The following is an 18,112-nucleotide window of genomic DNA, read 5'->3' on the forward strand; positions in this document are numbered from 1 at the left end:
TCTGACAGGTTCCAGGTCTGGCTCATCCTCCTTCCATTTCTGGGAAGATATTCCTGCGGCGGGCCTTAATTTCACTAATGGTGGGCGCAAGAGCGTAAGAATGACGAAAGCTCGAAAGAGTAAACCTTAAATTGGATACAATAAAGGCAAAGTATCAAGTATCTAATAATTTGATATCACAGGAAAATAAGGTACCATCCTAACAGGATGATAATATGAGGAATCTGGCATAAGCATCATACAAAGCTACAGGATACTTAGATCGCACATTTAGTGCCCCCTTGAATAATAACACCCGAGAGTAGAGAAGTTAAAGGAAAAGCACACCAAACTACCTTAGACTTTAGGACATGTGGCAGGTGGCAGGCTTTCCATTTAGGTGTCCTAGAGTCCTGACTGCCACTGCAGAAGGAGGTAATGTTTAGCCCTCAGGCTGTTTTGGGTTGAAGGGGCAGGACAAAAAACAGAAGAAAGCAGAGAGAGAGGTAAAGCCCGTGCCTTTAGCACAGCAGAGACAGTGGTCAGTGAGGAGACACTCGGGCTCTGCAGCTAGAGCAGCTCTTCAGAGCACATAGAATGCACATGCCTTAATGCCTTTGCACTGATCAATTGTTTACTTTTTAAAATGCTTTGGATAGTGTTTTTGATGATTTCACACATGAACATAATTTTGATCATATTTATTCAACACATTCCTCCTTTATCCCCTTCCCCTGATCTCCACCCCCTGGAAATCTTACACTTCCATGAAAGTCCCTTTCCTACTTTCATATCTTAAAATAAATAATAACCCCTGCATTTGATTATGGTTGCTGGCAAGCGTGGGGTCATTTCCTGGATCTTGGGATCTTGTCAGTGGCTGCTTCTTGAAGAAAAACAAGTCCCCATCCTTCAGCAGCCATTAACTGGCAGTAACTCCTTAGCTAGGCATGGTGACTCTGGTCCCCTACCTATCCCTGTTGAAATGGTGACTGGTTTAGTCTTGTGTGTGGATCTTCTTTTGGTAACCATAGCTCCATGTCTTGTCCATGAGAATATTGTCCGTGTCATGCTCAGAAGACAGCACTTCACAGGATTTCTCATCCTCCTTTAGTTCTTACAACCACTTAGGTCTCCAGAATTTTGTGATGATCCCCAAGTCTTCAAGGAGGTTGATATGAAGGTCCAGGTTTAAGGCTGAGGATTCAACAGTTATTTATTCTTAGTACTTTGGTCAGTTATGATTCTCTTCCTTGACTGCTTATGACTACAAATCAATGTTTCTCTGACCACGGTTAAGCAGCACTAATCTATAAGTGTAAACATACATATTTAGGAGTCATTTTGATATGTCCATTTAATAAAACAACATGATAGACTCTTCTATGGGGCCTCCTCAGTTGTGGGTTTTGACCAGGTTTAATTCATGGATGTGATTTATTTTCCTATGTAGAAGACCTCAAAGCCAATTTAGAACAGCAGTTGGTTACCTCCATAACATGCCCACCATGATTGCAGTAGTGGGCAGGTTAGTATTTCATACGCAAAGTCCACTGCTCCGTAAGTACATTGACAGTCTTTCCCCTGCAGCAGCCTGCATTGCAACTTCAAGTACATTGGAAAGCTAGCCAGCAGGGAGAAAGTTTTCAAGGCAGTCCTAGCTTGATTTCTCTAAGTACAAAGTGTGTAGTACCTTCAGTAATATGGTCTCACCATCTGCTCTGGTAGACATTCAAGAGAGTGGCAATCGCTTGTGCTGTTTTAGACACCTCGGGGGCCTCTCTGATCAGCAAATCCATAGGGAGGTATTTCACTCCTGGTAGTGGAATCTTTGCTTAATAACCCTTGGCTTTTGGCAGAAGCATCATCACCCATACAGGGTAACTTTATCCAGATTCCTTTAAAAATTATACATTTCTAATTACCGTACAAAGTAGTGAGTTTCCATAAGACTTTTTACACATCTTTAGCATTGGTTAGACCTTCTCCTATACACTCCTCATCTGCATATTCCCATCCCTGATTAAGCCTCTCCACTCTCAGTATTTACACCTCCCCCATCCACTTGCATATCATACACATTCGCCTATCCTTTACCTATCATTGGGATTCTTCTCTTCCCACCTCCTAGAGGTCCTTCCTAGCTTCTGACATCTGTAATAATGTATAATAAAATATCCAGGGTTTTTTTTTACCTCAGATTGAGAAACAGGTAGAAACCCAGAGCAACTTCTCCAACACTAAGAGAAACAGAGCTAAGACTCAAATCTAGACCTCTCATATCTGGTCCCATGTGACTCAGTGAATGGGAGGATGAAGGAGTAAAGGAGGACTCGTATGCCACAAGACGTCATCTGCCACTAAGTCTCCTAGTCCCTCATTTTATCCACTCCATTAGCTAACAAATATGTCATATGCTTACTTTCCTACACACAGTGATGGCTGAAACATGACTCAGCGACCATCGTTGTCTTCCCCGAGTGCACATTTTTCCAGACTTCTTGTCTGCCAAGGTTTCTTTGGAGGATCTACAAGATCAGTGGTTGACTCTCATCCTTTAGCATGCTTGCAACTCTGTCAGGCCTTCACTCCCAGTCTCTGAGGCAGTAGACATGGGGTGGCTTCAGGTTCTGGCTAAGAAAACTTATGACATTGATGCTTATGCCATTCTGAGCAGCAAAAGTGTAGTCTTCAAAATATTTCAAAATTAATTTTTTTCAAGTCAATGCCACTAACAGTCTTCATTTGGGGGGTACCTGGTGGATGTCACGAGAAAGGCCATCATTTATAGATAACATTCTGCTGTCAGTAGTTCTTAAAAAACATCTAAGGTCAGATTGGACCTCTTGGGACCCCAACCAAGAAACTTTTGGGGACTTTTCTATAATTTCTACAAGGCTGTTGTATGCAATTACCTCTAGTTTGTCAAGAGAGGTAGCTATTGGGTTTTCTGTCTAGGAGGTAGTCAGTTCTGGAAAACCATACTGGTTCATATGAACCCTGACTAATAACAGGGACTAGACAATTAGCTGACCACTAAAATTGCTCAAGATAATAGGATTGGGATGAGTGGTCATCCCTATGGAATCTCTTTAGCCACCTTGGCCAAAGTCAACAGGGAAATGAGGGAATTCTCTGAAATTTGTATATAACTATTTCCAATGCTATTTATGTGACTACTAACTACTGTGTTTAAATGTAGTTCTTTTTCTTTTTTCAGTTCAACAGTTGCTATTAAGGCTATCAAATTACAGTTTTTGTACATGCTTGTCTCCCCCACATGTGTAGGTGTCAAACATGTTACTAACCTAACATTTGGTGTAACTTCAAGAACACTGAGGTTCGGTTCTGGGAGGATACACAGTTCAGGGGATGGTTGATGTTAATTCATGGGTTGCTTTTGCTTTTGTCTCACTAAAAAGTAGGTTGCTATAGTAACACATTTTGGAGGATTTTTATCTCGTGGGGCAAGTAGAAAATATCTGATATTGATAGTGATAATTCATCAAGTTCCATTTATTAAAATATCATTTCTGTAGATCATACTAATGACTTCTGTTAGTTCAAAAAAAATTAAAATACATTACACTTTCCTCCTTGCCAAAGGAAGCAGACAGGCAGCAGGGAGGGCCAAACTGAAATGGTAATTTATTTCAGATTCTTTAAAAGCTCAGAACCTTAAGCAATAAGATTTCATAAATATAAGTAGCACAAACTTAATGGAAGAGAGAGACAGAGAGAGAGAGACAGACAGAGAGACAGAGAGAGACAGAGAGAGACAGGGAGAGACAGGGAGAGACAGAGAGAGACAGAGGTCTGACCTCAGGGAGTGTAGTAGGGACTGGAGATAGATAAGGAACAGCCTGACAAATAAGTTCACATCCTGATTAGGAATGTAAACTAAATGGCAGGAAATGTACTTAAGAAAAATATAGACACCGCCTACTTTGTGGTGCCTAACATAGACCTCGCAGAGAAAGTTACATTAAAACTGAGACCTGAAGGCCGAGAAGGTCCAAGAAGGGCATGTCCGCTTTCTCCTGCAACAAAGATTATGGTTCTGAGTGGAGTGGAATGAATAATTGACCACCTTCCTGTACAAGTTAATTTTCCGACTGCTTCTCACTGCTGACAACTAACATTTCAATGCTGCTTCCTTAGCCTTCTTAACCCTAAATGCCATGAGATTTAGCCACCTCAGCTCACAGAGGAACGTGATTGGGATGTTAAGAAATTTGGTTGGGTTGGGGATTTAGCTCAGTGGTAGAGCGCTTGCCTAGCAAGCACAAGGCCCTGGGTTCAGTCCCCAGCTCTGAAAAAAAAAAAAAGAAAAAAAAAAGAAATTTGGTCAGGGAGGTACAGAAAATGTAACTGACTTAGGTAGGAAATGAAGTGTAAGGAAGAATGTAATTCTGGCTGTGCTTCCCCAAACATTGACCCCCCAACTTTTATTTATTCATTTATGTATTTATGTATGTATTTATTTATTTTTGATTAGTGTTTAGATCAGGGAAAACTTGAGACACAAATCCAAATGTATCTCAAAGTATCTCATCTATCGAGTGTGATCCAGTGCTGTATCTTATTTCTTCTCCTGGGCTCTGCAGCTGATGTTGGTACCTTGGCCTGGGAGTTAGGGAGAGGGGTTATCTGAGTTTTCTCTTCTTGTCAACAGTGTTCATTGTCTGGTTTTGGTTTACTGACCCACGTAGGATGTGATTCCTGCATGTTCCAGAGAAAAGCTCTTGTTGGGTTCATGGAAGGATGGAGTGTGTTTGTGTTTGTTTGTTTGTTTGTTTGTTTGTTTGGCTGGTAATGGAGTGGAGATCTTATTGAAGTAACATTCTCCATTCTATCACACGTGTCAGGTCTTTACCTTGCCAGGTAACTCTGGAAGAGCCATATTTTAAATGGCCAAGCAATGTTCTTGTCTGTTGCTTTCACCAATCTAAGCTGAGAAAGTCTCCATCTTTGCTCGAGAGGGTAGGCTGGTTCCTCTTAGCCTACCCAACCTTCCATCTTCTTTAAGTTCTATTTCCTCACATTATAGAAAAACACAGCCACAGGTCCTTAAGACAAGAGGGTGAGGGAGCTGGGTATGGACAAGAAATGGGATGTTCATTATCTAGGAAGAGACAAAGAAGCCCCCCAGCCACCATGTGGATTCTGTGTACTTTCCTCTAGACCAGTGGTTCTCAACCTTCCTGATGCTGCATCACTTTAATAGAGTTCCTCATGGTGTGATGACCTCCAGCCATAGAATTATTTTCATTGCTACTTTATAACTGTAATTTTGCTACTGTTATAAATCGTAATGTAATCTGTTATGTAGGCTATCTGGTATCTGACCCCTGTGAAAGAATTGTTTGACCTGTGAAAGAGGTTACAACTCACAGGTTGAAAAACACTGCTCTTAGGCTACTTAATAAAGTGGCAGGATCCACTGGCTCATTTCCTCATAGAAACCCTGTGGCGGGGTGTAAGGCTTTCATTCTTAGCTATGAGATATCTGCCCAGGCTCACACTGGATTTCAGGGCTTTCAATCCATACTTCATATTCTTGTGTTCCAGACAGAATGTGGCCTTCATATATGTTCTCCTTGAGTTCCTATAATGTTCAGTCTTACATCAAGAGAGCAGAGACTGATATGGTATAGCAGACCAAAGCAAAGAGCGAAGTCATCAGGATTGAAAACTGTGCCAAGCAGACTGTATCCAACTCCTAGATTCCAACTCACACCAAGCATAAAGTCATGGCTTTTGCTGAGTGCAAGCCGATTTCAAGGATGGAAAGATGTACAGACTGGGCAGAGGGGCTACCACCAAGAGAAATGGGATTGTTAGTCTCTTTCCAGTCAAGGACCCATCTGACAGTCTCCACACCCTTGCCACTAAGTACGTCTCTACCAAGAACACCCAGTTATTATCTACATATGACTAACACACTCAGACCCTTTGTGATTTCTCTTTGCACACTATTTAAGCCATGGATGTCTGCCTCTGATGATAGTAAGCTATGGTAACCGAGCTGAGCATCGCAGGGTGAGTCAGGGCGTGATGTAAGCACAGACCCACACCGTCATGTTTTCTAGCATCCTCTCTGCGCAGTGCTAGGAAGTTCAGAGATCAACTGCATCCCACCTGAATCCCTTTTTTAAAAACATGTATTCCTTGTGAATATTCACTAAAAATAGCTCAGTGGGTTGCCAAGAGGAGAGTTTTTTTTTATGTGACACACTTCATGCTCTCAAGATTTGTGGAAATAAGATTCTACATATATGCTAGATTTTGAGCCTGGTTCTTTAAGATGTGAGCCAACAAAAGAGGTAAGATCCCACAGTCTGAGTCAGACCACAGACAGCCCTCTGGTGATCTCTCTTTCAGACAGGGTTACAAAGTTGCTCTGTGCTGTGGTTCTTATAAGCCTGTAATTTATGGTTTTACCCAACACCTGGCTCTTCTGTGTTCTTTGTCACACTGACTATGTTGAACTAAGTCATGTGGTATGAAACTTCCCAACTTCCTATCACCCCTTGAAATGATACAAAAGTTAGATACTTTCCTTTGTTCTGGAGATTTCTCTAAAGGCTTCCCTTTAATCTTTCCCTTCATCCTGTCCAGGATAGCTACCTCTCATTTTCTTACTGTAAACTACCCCTCTTAGTGAAGCTTCCCTCTAGATCTTAAAGGGAAATGCCTCTTTTCCTTTAATATGCCATTCATGTTGTCACTGATATATGTTCCCTTCTAATGGCCCCTCATCTCAAAACCTGATCAAGGTCTGAGGGCTCTTTTCCCTAATAAAGTTCATTCCTGAAGGCACTGTTTGTGTCAGTTCCTTTCCCAAACGAACCCTTGTCATTCCTCTTCCCAATCTGACAAGATGTGGCAAGGTCTATTTATAAGTAATTTTAAAAATTAAGAGTTGGAAGACTGAGTTAATCTCTCTAGGATGAAGGAAGAGGAGGAGGAGGAGGAAAAGGAGAAGGGGAGGAGAGGGAGACCATCAAGACACTGTGGTAAGTGTTTTGTACATGAACAGGAGTCAATCCTGTAACGTTTTTCAACAATTTTCCAGACAGATGGTCCAAAAGGAGCAAAAATGTGAAGAGGGGAAGCCCAGAGCACATTCGGAACCAGCATGTGCTAGAACGTAGGATACACAGAGGGGTAAAATGGCAGAGAAAATTGTTGGATAATCCTGTGGGGTTCCTTTGTTCTGTAGAGGAGGAGTCACAAGTGGGTTCGGAGTGGTCCTTGTAATGACACCCACCTCTCTCATATAGTTCCCAGCCTTTTTCTTCTGAGAGAGGACCCATCACAGATGTAGAAGCTCACTGCTTTGGCATGCTGACCAGCTAGCATGCTTTGCGGAACCACCTGTCTCAGGCATATACAACCATGCCTCACTTTTCCCACTTAGATTTCATTAGATTTTATTTATTTTTATTTGTGTGTGTGTGTGTGTGTGTGTGTTGCTTGCATGTATGTCTATGCACAGTATGTGTGCAGTGTCCACAAAGGCCAAAAGAGGGCTATGGGTACTTATGAAACTGGAGTTAGAGATGGCAGTTGAAGACCATGTCCTTTCTGGGAACCAAATGTGGTCCCTCTGAAAGAGCAGCCAGTGCCCTTCACCACTGAAACATCTGTCCAGCCCCATGACTGCTTTTTATGTGGGCTCTGCCACCTCAAACTCAAGTCCTCATGTTTTCAGATTAAATGCTTGTTAAGCCAAGCCGTATCCTCACTTTCTCTCATAAAGTTATATGCACTTGGGTAGAACAGATGTCCTAATTCTAGAATTTTATCTTTCGATCCAAACAAGGAAATCAGCAGTAGCTTCAGAAGAGCGGAACTGCTATTATTAACTACGATGTAGAGACAGTGACGCAAGCATGATTAATACGTAAGAAAGACTAGAAAGCCAGCTTTGAACAGGATGCATGTGACATGCCTGTTAGCTAATCTATTGTAGCTATTCAGTGAGAAGTTTAGCTTAGGGTATAAATTGGGTTCATGAGTGAGAGCTCTATACTAGAGATATATATTTGGGAACAATCAGCTTACACATGGTATTTAAAACCTTGAGACGAAGGCTCGACGCCCTACTGTAGGAGAATGTCAGAGTGTGGAGGTGAGAGGGAGTGGGTGGGTAGGTGGGGGAGCACCCTCAGAGAAGCAGAGGGATATAGTGGGTTTCTAGAGGGGAAACCAGAAAAGGGGATAATGTTTGACTTGTAAATAAAAATATTCAGTAAAAAAAGTGATTTAAAAAACCCTTGAGACTAAATGGAGTGTTCAGTGGACTCAGTATGGATAGGACAGCGAAGACAGCTAAAGATCAAATGTAGACATTTCATAGTTGTATATGCAACAAAAGAAGCTGATGAGGGGAAAAGAAAGCAAAGAAGCTAGATTCCCGAGTACTAAATATCAGTGGCCTTCTACAAGGGGAGAATGTGTTTCTAGTGCATCACATTATGCACAGAATGTTTACTGGGAGCAAAATTAGCAATATAGAAAACACTAGTGACTTCAAAAAGAATATTTCTGTTATAATAATGAGAATAATGCTGAAGTGGATGTACAAAAAACTGGAGAGGAACTGGAGACAGAAACCGAGGGGTTTTATATAGAGAGATGAGGAACAGTAGACCTGTGAGGATCCAGAAGAATCCTCTTTTAAATGAAATGTATTGGCTTATTTATATCAACTAGAGCCATCCAGAAAGAAGGAGAAATCAGTGTCAAGAGAAAAGAGTATTACTAATTTGATACCTTTGAACAGATGAACAGGGTACTGACCTCACAGGCATGGGTGGTTCTTCCCTAGTAGCAGGAGAATGTGGGAAGGGCAGCTGATGGATGTAGAAGTCGATGATAGGGGAAGTTTGGGGAGGTCCTTTATTTCTTCCACTTTCAAGGGAGAACGAGAAATACAAAATAAAGGAAACAGAGTGGTAAGAAAGTAAGTTTTGATGCTGGTGTGTGGGGAGGAAGTGGAGATTGGCCATGCTTCTTCTTGGCTTGAAGTCTGACAACTATTCATGGACAGAGATGAGATCATGAGTAGTCTACACAAAGGGCCTACTCATGTCTGCATGAACTCTTACAGGGCACCAGAGAAAGAGTGAATGAGAAAAATGTCCTGTGAGGTGGTGGTAGATGGATTAACCACAACTAAGGATATGTAAAAGGGCTATGGAAAGCCAAGCCATTGCTCTGTAAGTTATTTTTAGAAGTGAAGGGTTTGAAGGAATTTGAATGGACTACCCTATATGAATAAAAAATGGTTCCCTCAGAAAACAGAGTTACTACAAAAATTCCATTGCTAGGAACCCTCTAAATGCTACAATACCAACCTGCAAGGTGAGATATAACCACTGGTAGAATAATAGTATGAATATAATGTGGGTAGTCACCTATGTTTTAAAAACTGGATTTGACGTCTGTTACATACAAGGGAATCCAAGTCTGATATTGTAAACTTGGTCAAAAGTCCATGGCTGGGAAAGTCATAGGTTCTAGAGAGGAACTTGCTTACTAAGTAGATATGCTGTCAAGCTGTATCCTAAATACTCATGCTTATATTAATAAATTATTGTTACCATTAATGTCAACCTTGCTCAGAAAGTTTCTCTTTTTTTGCAGTAAGCAGTGGTCAACCAAGAGACCCATAACTAGCCAAAGTTCTGGGAGGAAGAGACCTCAGCCCTGAAGAGAAGATTTGTGTCAAGCTCCACCACAAGGCTCAGGAAACATCATGGAAGACAGAGTGGAAAGAATGTAAGAACAAGGAGATGGGGGAGGTGCACTGAAATGCTGTGTTCTGGACATGCCATGGGTGTTGTGCTCATGACCTCATGGCCTCTGTGGTTACCTACACAAGACTAAGCCAGTCAATGACATTCCAGCACCAGTTGTTGGGGAGGTCTCATGGCCTCATCCCTAGTCGAGGCATTATTGGCACTGCTACAAGAGGGATAGTCATAGTTTCTGCTGGGTTATGGCTGCTGGTGGGTTGCCCATGCTGTGGTACATGACCCCAACACATCTATGTCCATGTAGGAAACACTAATTGAACTCAGTAAGTAGGGATTGGAGATGGTGAGAGGCTTAGGGAGAGTGGAGTTAAGTTATGGATGGTTATGACCAAAATGTATACACATAAAAATTATCAGAGGGTAATTAAAAATATGGCTAAAACACTTGGAGAAAATGCCCTGTAGACCAGGATAATCATGAGAAACTCATGAAGTTCTGTGTAGGCTTCAAATGACTTAAGTAACCTTGCAAAACGTAGATCTCAGCTTAAGCTGTGGCTAACTTAGTGATTCGACAATGAGCAACTGTGCTATCCAGGGAGCCTCAAAGTCCGTAATTCCCATGAAGCCCCTATAGCAAATGAAGAAGTCTTGAAGCCAGGTCTCTATAACCAAGGCTTTTCCCAAGAAACTTGGAAGAGAAAGCCCTCAAAGAATGATTTTATGGTAAAACATTGAAAAAAAATTTAAGAAGTTAAAACAGTCTGTGATGATTTGTATATTATGTTTGTCTCAGGGCATCCATAAGGAGGTGTGGCCTTATTGGAGTAGGTGTGCCACTGTGGGTGTGGGATTTAAGACCTTCCTCCTAGGTCCCTGGGAGCCAGTCTTCTCCTAGCTGCTTTTGGAGCAAGAGGTGGAACTCTTAGTTCCTCCAGTCCCAAGTCTACCTAGATGCTGCCATGTTCCCACCTTGATGATAATGGACTGAACCTCTGAACCTGTAAGCCAGCCCCAATTAAATGTTCTCCTTATAAGAGTTTCACTGGTCATGGTGTCTGTTCACAGCAGTAAAACCCTAACTAAGACACAGTCAATATTAATAAAAATAAGCAAAACCTACTCATGGAAGGTTTGGGGGTCCAAATACTTCAAATAGTATAAGAATTTCATAAGACTATAAAAATGTGTATTTAAAACATTGAGGGTATAAAAGAAGAACCCAGAAACACAAGAAAATGACAGTGTGATGGAAAGAGAACTAACAGATATCGAAGAAAAATAATATTGAAATCTCAGATTAGATAAGAATAAAGAAAAAAGTCTGCAAATTGGGAAATTCATGTGAGGAGTTAGAAATAACCAGCATAGGCAAATAGAGAATGAAGCTAATAAACAGACAGTTAAAGCACGGGGTGGGGATAGGAGGCCTGATCTATGTCTAGTAGGAATTTTAGATGAGAGAAAAAGAGATGGAATGAGAAAATAAAGAGGAAGGGGAGACAAGAGGAGAAGCAAAGAGAGGAGAAGAAAGGAGAGAGAAGGAGGAGGGAGGGAGACTATTAAAAAATGAGAGAGAAGGAGAAGGGAAGGGGGGAAAGTATTAAGAAAGGAGAGAGAGAAGGAGATGAGAGGGGAGGGGAGGGAGGGAGGGAGAGAGAGACAGAGAGAGAGAGAGAGAGAGAGAGAGAGAGAGAGAGAGAGAGAGAGAGAGAGAGAGACTCATGATAAGGACTTTCTACAAACTGAAGATATTAGTCCAGAGACAAGAAATGCAAGGTTTCTAAAGAGCAAAAATGTATTCAATTATCATCCAGATGCATCAAGCATGGACATGCTGAATACCATTGAGAAAGAGAAGCTCTTCAAAGCTCACATGAGAATAGCTAGTTTATCTTAAACAGGGTATTTAGACTTCTATCAAGCTTCTCAATAACCACAATGAAGCCTAAATGAAAATGTGCTAATCCTAAAACAACAGTTTACCAAACACGCAGTCAAGTAAATTATTCAAGAGTGAGCCGAAACCTAGATACTTTCAGACAAAAGCTGAGTTTAAGATAGAGTGATCTGGGGGTGGAGAGATGACTTAGTTAAGAGCATGCACTGATCTTGTAAAAAACTTGAGCTCCACTCTCAGTACCCATGTTGGATTACTTGCAGACTGTGACTTAATCTCCTGGTGATCTCACTACATTTTTCTTGACACACACATGCATAAACTTCCATGCACACACACACATGTAGTTAAAAAAATGAAATAGAAAAAAGAGAGAATGTTGAGGCTGAAGAGATGGTTCAGTGGTTAAAAGCACTGGCTGTTCTTCCAGAGGTCCTGAGTTCAATTCCCAGCAACCACATGGTGGCTCACAACCATCTGTGATGAGATCTGGTGCCCTCTTCTTGTGTGTCAGACAACAGCTACAGTGTACTCATATAAATTTAAAAAATTAATGAAAACATTTTAAAAAGGAGAGAATGTTGCTAATAGAATACTAGGTTCTACTGTAAAAAGTGGGTGTGAGGAAAAGGACAATGGTGTCTGTTGTATTCTTGTCTGTATCTTCCTGTTTATCTGTCCCAAAAGTAAAATTAATATATATTATATATAAATATTATATATATTATATATATATGGTTTTTATCTGCAGCCTATATCATAGCTCTCTTGAAATTAAACTTTAAGCTTGGATTAATTATAAAGATAATTATTTGACTTCAAAAAGGTTTAGTCTTAACAAAAATGACTGAATATATACATATACATTGTATACAGTATATGCATTATATACATACACATAGATATACTTCATATATCATATATACACACATATATATCACATACATCATATACTTACACATACATATACATCACACATATATATACACATTTGTACACATTATATACATACATATAATATGTATATATATACATCATATGCATATTCTTATAAAATAGAAATGAAAGTAGAAAATGAGAAACTGGCATTAGGTCTCTAGGAAATTATTTTCTGGTTGAAATTTGTGAGTTTCAAACATTTGGAAGATAGATTTCTAGAGGCTACCTCTGGAAGGAACACCAAAGACCATATATATATATATATATATATATATATATGAATATATATATATGTAAGTAAATAAATAAATAGACAGACAAAAATATTGAAATTCTCTACAAGCAGGCGAATCAGTCATGTGGAAAGGACCAGGAGTCCCAGGACTTTTCTAAAGAGGGCGAATGAGTTGAAATGAATGCTGAGCCTCTGTTTCACATATATAATTTTTTGACCAAATATTTCTCAGGGCACGGCAGAAAGGACCTCTGTGGGATAGTAAAAGTTTGTCAACATGAGAAATTACTGAGACATTGTTAGGAGGAATGGAAAAGAATGATCTTTGAGCAGAGACTTAGACGAAAGGCTGTTAGGGTGATGGATGCTGGGAACGACATGTTTAAAAACCCGTGAGGAATGACAAGGTACCAATAAAGAGAACAGTGTTGCATGAGGAGATGAAACATGAAGCGTGCAATAAAGACCCTTCTTAGGAGAGCTTTCCAAGGGGCGAGCCTGTAATTCTACCATCTGGCAAAGATTGGAGCCCTCTTTCTGGTTGCCAGGAAAGATGCTTAAATCACATTCTTTTTATGGCTTCCTTCAATGAAACTTCATGAAAACGGCCAGATATACACAACCGAGTACAGATCCAACTCTCATGGGCTGAGTCCTATGCTATATTGGGTCTTGAGTTGTTTCCAATTTGCCTCTTTCCTTAGGTTCTCGTGTCATTAGTCATTTGGAGGCGGGTAGTGACTTATTGAACCTAGTTGTCCAGCGAGTGTGAGCCACCTAGTGATGCTACTTCATTTTTCTAGGTTCTCATTCTCCTTGGCAGTCACTGTGCAACTCTCCTCTTTCCTTAGCCTTCCAATATGTCTCCCAACCTCCTTTCAGCTCATGAGAGAACTCTCACAAGTCGTGCAGAGTATAGCCACATATCCATACCTGTTCTACTATGGTTACAGTGAATTAACCAGGCTCCTACTTGAGGCCAACTTTTCTGTAGGGTTCCTACATTCATTTCCTCCTTCCCTCATCAACTTGAAATATATGGTGTTAGTTCTGCAGTAGTTAATATTAGGAATGAGGAGGGAAGAAAACATTTTTTTTTTTAATGATCGATAAATGTCTCTGTCTGGCCACTTCTCCAATCCCCAGCTCGGGAATTCAAGAATCTGGATTTAAAAAGAAATAGAACTTATCACGAAACAAAATTGCTCTAGTTACATTAGTTCTACCAAATAGAAGGTCTGAGTAAAATGATGTGGCCCTGCCTAACCATACCCTTTCTTTCAACTTTTAAGATGATCATGCTGAGAGAATAGGTGTGAATAATACTTGCTGTGCTCTAATACAATCCCTAGTCTCTGGAGCATACACCAGAAAGCCTGTTTCAACTTTTTAAAACATTATTTTGGGATAATACTTACATTATTTTCATTGCCCCTTTTCTGTCTCCAATCCATAGACACTCTTATTGATTTTTGCTTCATTGTCTCTTTTTGCTTTAGCAAGAGTTACTCTTTGAGGGCTGGAGAGGTGGCTCAGTGGTTAAGAGCACCGACTGCTCTTCCAGAGGTCCTGAGTTCAATTCCCAGCACCACGTGGTGGCTCACAACCATCCGTAATGAGATCCGATGCCCTCTTCTGGTGTGTCTAATGACAGCCACAGTATACTTATATATAATGAATAAGTAAATCAATCAATCAATTAATCAATCAATCAGTCTTTTTTAAAAAAAGAAATGCATGGCTCTAATAACCCAGCTTCTTTATTTACCCAGTATTTCTCTCTGTACCTGGATCATTTCCAAAGTCACTCAGGCACATTCCTAACTCCTTATAGCTCCACTTCTTTTCTTTGGAGGAAGAGGAGGAAGAAGAGGGAAAGGAGGAGACAAAGGAGGGAAAGAAGAAGAATAAGAAAAGGAAAAAGAGGAGAGCAGCAATTACATTAATAAGTCTTTTATATAGTTTATAAATTTACAGTTACCATTTTTTTCATTCCCCCATGAAACCTTCTAACCAGGCTTTTATGCCCACAACTTTCTCCTATAGCAACTTTTGCCCCAAATGCCTGATCATCCCACTCCAAGGCTCAAGAGTAATAGCTTGGCCTTTTCATTATTGAACACTGTTGGCCACTCTTTCCTTCTGAAGTGGTTTCTCTCTTCACGTAGGCCCAAGTCACTACCTCTTCCGGCCTTTCCTATTCCATACGGTGAAGCTTCCCAAAACTTGGGCTTCTTTTGGTTCCTGGTCTCTGGCTATCAGGATGCCCTAAGACCAGCCTTGGAATGTTCCTATGCCCCCATGCCTTTCCTGGGTTGTCTCATACCATTTGTACTTTAATATTTATTTTATTTTATTTCTCACGTACCATCCATTGTTTTGAGACAAGGCCTCCCGGGGTAATTGGGACCCTATGTCTCTAACCTCTATCTCTTTCTGTCCCTCTTTTCACTCTCTGCAGCGACAGTTACCCAAGTGCTATTCCTCCTTCCAACTGCTGCTTCCCAAATCAACCACATTGCTGACAGCCTCTGTCCTTCTAGTCCTCCCTTAATGATCTCGGAATTGAGATGGTGCTCCCCTTGTCACTATCTATCATAGTTTTATACATTCACATGTCCTTAGGACATACACTTTGCTTTGACTTTTAAGACAGAGTTTGCTCTCAATAGAGCATTTAAGAAGTGGAACTTCATTGATTTATGACCAGTGATAATTCAAGTGATAATTAATGATCTTAGTAGTTTTTCTTGCTTACTTAAAAAAAAAAAACTCTTACATAAGAATGAACAAGATTTAAGGGGCTGTTTTTGTGTTTGATGAAAAGGAGAACTGTCTGGGACTTAGGGAAGCTTGATTCTATCTAGTCTCAGGTCTGCTACCTAAGACTCTGTGCCATGGGGTCCTTCCCCTACCTCCCTGGGATAAGTTCACCTCCCTGCCCAGTGTTTTCTTTGTAAAAGGAGGGTGTTCAGTAGGGCAGTCAACAAGAAATCAATGTGGTAAGGAAGTGCTCTAAATTCCTACCACTAACCCTTTCTTTCTAACCAGTAAATATGTGTCAAAGGATGGCCATGATCGTAGTACTTTTTTAATGATAATACGAAGTTAAAAGATACGCTCTATATTAACTCATACATAGTAGGGAAAAGACCAACTTATACATTAGAATTAAAATAAGTTCGTTGTAGGAAGTTGATATGGTTTTATACTTTAAATTCATCTTGAGATGAAGAGACTAAGCCGAGGCTTAGAAAGTGAGACAACTTATTTAAAAGCACACTGTTAACAAGTTCCAGTGGAGCTGGACCTTTCCAAAGAGGTGAACGACCTGACTCACTTCAAAGATAGCATTGAATTCATTTCCTCAACAGTAGCCCTTTTAAAGTGATCACAGTCTAGATTCCAGACCTGAATGTTTCTTCTCTATTTTGATGACCCCTGAGAAACTGTCTCTGGGCACTCATTGGGTGATGGGTGTTGTATTTTGTCAGCTTGATAGTCGATCTACACTGATAGGCAAAAGCAGCCAGGATTTAAATGCTTAAGGATAAATGGTCTGCCCACCTGTGTACACAACCCACTGTTTGGACAGGATGAGCTATGATTACTTTAAATCAATGACTGAAGACAGAGCTCACCCATCTCATAAGAAAGAAGGTCAGTGGGATCAGAGAATTAACAAGAAGCACCAGAATCCATCCATTAAAAGAAAGGTCCCAACTACTGCCCGGGTCAATACAATCCACCTTTGCTTTAACTCACAGAAATCCAACAAAAAAGAAAGCGTTGGTATGTGGGTAGATGGGTTGTGGGGGGGTTGTCTCAACACATAATTCTAGCTATAAAGAAATTTCTCCCAGAAGATCAGGGAACCCCTTTCTTAGGAATTCACTTTCCTGAATGTGACCTTGCTTGGTAACTTTGGAGTGAAGGAGAAAATGACTGCCAGATTGAATGAGAGAAGTCTTTTATCCTTCAGCCAGATTCTGATCAGCCAAGAAATAAGATAATGACGCCTGTTGAGTAAACACTTGGGAGGAGCCACCCCTGATTCTAAATAGTTTCAAGAAACAAAAACAAGTCTCGTGGAGGAGCCGTGGGGCAGCTGGAGGGTTTACATCATGGGCTTCAGGTCTTTTTTTTTTTTCTTTTTTTTGGAGCTGGGGACCGAACCCAGGGCCTTGCGCTTCCTAGGTAAGCGCTCTACCACTGAGCTAAATCCCCAGCCCGGGCTTCAGGTCTTAAGGGAAGGATCTTAAAAGGGATCTGCCTATTACTCGTCAACCTCTTCCCTTCATGTACATGTTTTAAAGTTTATGAGACTAACTGTAGCATCAATACACAGAGGCCTAAGGTGGTCTGTAGGGAAGGAAGAGATATTTCCATATTAGATGAGCAAATGAATTTAAAAGAGGTCCACAGGCTAGACAATGGTAGTGCAAGTCTTAAATCCCAGCACTCAGGAGGCAGAGGCAAGTAGGCAGATCTTTGAGTTCCAGGTCAGCCTGATGTATAGAGTAAGTTCCAGGACAGCCAGAGCTACACAAAGAACCCCTCCCCCCACCACACACACACACACACACACACACACACACACACACACACATACACACAGAGAGAGAGAGAGAGAGAAAGGGGGGGTTCACTTATTTGTTCAAGATCATAGTGAGTTGGTGTGTCAGAAAGTCAGGAGTAAAGCTATGAAAGGCATTTAGAAACCTCTTTTTCTAGAGAAGCTATCCCTAAGCAACAGTGAGCCTTCAGGACCCATCCAGAAAATGAGGGGCCGAATTAAGAAGGCAAGAACAATGGTGGAACAGATACTGACTCTCTTGAGCAAGAATCTTATTGGTTCTTGATTACTCTGGAATAAGAAACATTGGGCCCTTCAGACTATGAGAGTGGTTAATGGATTATCCATTTATGAACAACTTAGGATGGTAAATAAGAGAATGGGGAAGGCCATGCCTTGACCAAGACTGCTTAATTATGCATACCTCTTACCCATGGCCAGTTCTTCCCTAGTTAGATTTAAAACTCATATCAATACCATGAAGATGGACTTGAGGGTCAAGGATACCTTTATCTGTTCTCCTCAGTATAGCCACACTGATTAAAGTTCTCCACTTTTGCTCATCACTCATCACTAATTGGAATATTATGGTAATTAGCCAGGTCTAGCTTGTTGGAATTGTGGGAGCTGGGGCTTTTGCTGTGAAAGTCTAGTTACAGACTCACAATTGTGTCCTGTGACTTTGGTAACTGGCCATGGCCAGTCTTACAGAAAAG

At 40.8% G+C, this 18,112-nt stretch overlaps 1 protein-coding gene across 2 annotated transcripts in view; it reads left to right on the top strand.

Moving 5' to 3' along the window:
* The first annotated feature begins 8,013 nt into the window (after positions 1 to 8,013).
* Positions 8,014 to 18,112, top strand: part of LOC148005084 (uncharacterized) — a 39,973-nt gene continuing 29,874 nt past the window's right edge. For both annotated transcript variants that reach the window (XR_015622804.1, XM_087555045.1), the window contains exons 1-2: positions 8,014 to 8,116; positions 9,634 to 9,768. The gene's annotated coding sequence lies outside the window, so the exon portion shown is untranslated. The remainder of the gene's footprint in view (positions 8,117 to 9,633; positions 9,769 to 18,112) is intronic.

This window comes from Rattus norvegicus, chromosome 6 (genome assembly GCF_021556685.1).
Source record: "Rattus norvegicus strain SHRSP/BbbUtx chromosome 6, alternate assembly SHRSP_T2T, whole genome shotgun sequence".
Classification (NCBI taxonomy): domain Eukaryota; kingdom Metazoa; phylum Chordata; class Mammalia; order Rodentia; family Muridae; genus Rattus; species Rattus norvegicus.